The sequence below is a fragment of the Mytilus galloprovincialis genome, chromosome 6, assembly GCF_965363235.1.
Source record: "Mytilus galloprovincialis chromosome 6, xbMytGall1.hap1.1, whole genome shotgun sequence".
Classification (NCBI taxonomy): Eukaryota; Metazoa; Mollusca; class Bivalvia; order Mytilida; family Mytilidae; genus Mytilus; species Mytilus galloprovincialis.
This window is the reverse complement of record NC_134843.1, coordinates 76,617,275-76,620,004: the sequence shown is the minus strand read 5'-3', so window position 1 is coordinate 76,620,004 and position 2,730 is coordinate 76,617,275. Positions and strand designations below refer to the sequence as shown.

Sequence of the window (2,730 nt, the reverse complement as noted above, 5' to 3'; positions counted from 1 at the left end):
ACGGAAAGCAAACCTCAAAACACACACACACACAACCACAAGAACACAAAGGCTGTAGTATCATTGACAGTGCAACACATGAAAGATTTATACAAGACCAACTCACAATCAACTATAAAAAAAATCAGAAATATTTCACAGCTTTCAAATTAAAGCATCAGAAAAAGTAAAATTTTAAAAACACTGAACTCCAAGGAAACTTCAAAACGAAAAGTCCCTAATCAAATGTCAAAATCAAAAGCTCAAACACATCAAACAAATGGAAAACAACTGTCATATTCCTGACTTGGTACAGGCATTTTCTTATGCAGAAAATTTTAGAGTAAATATTACTTTCATCTGAAACGTGTGTTCCATAAAACATCTAAATTTCAAATAACTTAAAAACTAATATGTCGTTGTAGCGTGTGGATAAAAACAGTATTAATTAAAGATGAAGTACACATTTTATTTTTTATTCAGTCAGTAACATTCACTTAACAGATGTAATATCATGCAGCACTAGATAAACAAACAAAAAATAAGATTGTTTTAAAGCACAGAATGTTATTTGAAATTATTCCTCCAAATTATATCATCCAATAGTCTGTTTCTGTTTTGATGAGTTATCTTCCTTTGGTCCATTTTGTATTTCTTCTTTTGAATGGGTAAATCCAATTTGTCATTTCGATTAGTATTTAAGCTATGTCGTCTTTTCGGAACGAGGTACAACTCGGAATCTTCGGCAATTTTCTGAACTGGTGTTCGAGGGTATGTATTGAAACGGATTGACGGACTTTTACTCATTCGGAACAAGCTTGGTGAAGAAATCTCATTTTGAGACTGTCTTAAAGACTTTAAAAGTAAACATTTGTGATCTTCGTCAATATCAGAATGTCCCTCACAAAATCCACTGCTAGCGTCCGAATCTGACACGTCTTCTTTGTCTATAGTAAAGGGTTGAAGTGATTGTTTAAGTCCGTGAAGCAAGCGAGTTTGCTCAGCGTTGTCTATGAACACACTGCAATCACTACCCGACTCAGAAATAGCATCGGACTCAATACCTGTGTCACTATCTTCTATTTCAGAGTAAATATTACTTACATCTGAAATTCTACTACATCTTAAATCGAAGTTCCTTTCTGCTGAAAGATCTCCTTCCTTGTCCAGCTTCTCAAAAATTCTCAACTGAACATTGCTTAAATTGTTAGTATTGTTAAATGAATCACGCTTGCTAGTAATTGTTAGATTCTTTCTACGATCCCATGGCTCATTATAAAATGGTTCTGCTGGTTCCTCGTCGTCGTCTGAGCTTACTGGAAACTTACTGTTCCTGGCGAAAGACGGCAGAGAAAATGTTCTTTCTTTAAAATTGTTCCCGTTTGCAATATCCCTGCAGCCACTGACAGAGACAGAGCGGCCTCCTGTTGAAAATGTTCTTGCTGGAAGCTGAGGTGGTTGTGGAATGTTATCAGCGGCACAGTTGAATCTAAAATCCATCCCTATTATTCTGGAAAACTGAGGTGGGAGGCTAGATAAATCGTCAATTTCTTCATAATCGTGCGGTTTGTGTTCTACGTCACACTGAGACATTGAATCTTTCTTGTAAATGAAATCGTCTTTATAAAATCCATAATCACTAGAGTTAGCTCCTCTTGTGTCCTTCGATTTCAAAACTTCTAAGATTTGTCTGTGTTTTTCCTGTCTCCTTTTCACTCGCCTTTCCTTTCTTCTTTCCAGCCACCGAAACATTTTGATAGTTTTGTACCTGAAAAAAGGAAATTATATTTATAATTTTTTTCCATATAAAACAACTATGAATTTATAATACTATAAAATATAAGTTGTAGAGAAAAATTGCATTTATAAATAATTAAATGATAAATAAATAAAAATGAATTAATTAATTAATTAGCAGATAAATTGATAAATAAATAAAATAGTTAAACTGAAATTAAAAAAAAATATATATGCAGTTTGTATGTACAGTTAACTAAAATCTGTTGTTTTGGGATTGTTTTTTTTTTTTTTTACTTACTAGTTTTAAGAATACGTCTTGTAATGAGATTCGTCTTGAATAAACTTATATCCACAGAATAATCCTTGTGTTCTTATATTGTCTATATCTTGACTGATATTTTGAATTATTGTTTAAATTCTACTTTGACTTTTTTATATATTCTTGTTTCGAGATCTGCCTAAGGTATTGAAACAATAGCTTTACTAAGATTTTAGTGAAATATAACTATTTAACTAGATACAGGATATTTTATAGTCTGCGCATGACAGCTTGGGGCTAGAGAAACTCGTGTCAGAGTTGTTCTGAACACTGTCGGAACTTCTCACCCAATATGATTGCGTCTAAAGGAAATTCTATGGTCTGGCTTTGACTGTAATCATAAGTGTAATTACAATTATCATATTGTTTTATGAGTTCGTCAATATTTACTCTAGTTATGATTGAACAATTTTAACATTCAACAAGATTGAGTTGTCTGGAGAAATCTGAAAACTTACACTCGATCTCAAAACAATTCAGTGGAAAAACGAAAATTACTATTTCGGAAGATTTTTATTCCAATTGATTAAAAAAAAAAAAAAAACCCTTTCAATTATACTATTTTTAGAAAGATCTTTATTCTCATGAACTTTTTCATTGTTTTAATTTTTAATTCTAGTTGTTTTGATTAATAACTGGCTTGCAATGCAACTTCTTATTTGGAGCATTGCAACTTCATATTTGATTATTGG

The 2,730-nt window shown here is 32.0% G+C and overlaps 1 long non-coding RNA gene across 1 annotated transcript; it reads right to left on the bottom strand.

The window, feature by feature from the left end:
* Positions 1-439: 439 nt before the first annotated feature.
* LOC143078328 (uncharacterized) lies at positions 440-2,275 on the bottom strand. The gene is made up of 2 exons (XR_012979175.1): positions 2,018-2,275; positions 440-1,747 (listed from the first exon to the last, which is right to left on the bottom strand). It is a non-coding gene; the product is annotated as an uncharacterized LOC143078328 (long non-coding RNA).
* Between the last annotated feature and the right edge of the window lie 455 nt (positions 2,276-2,730).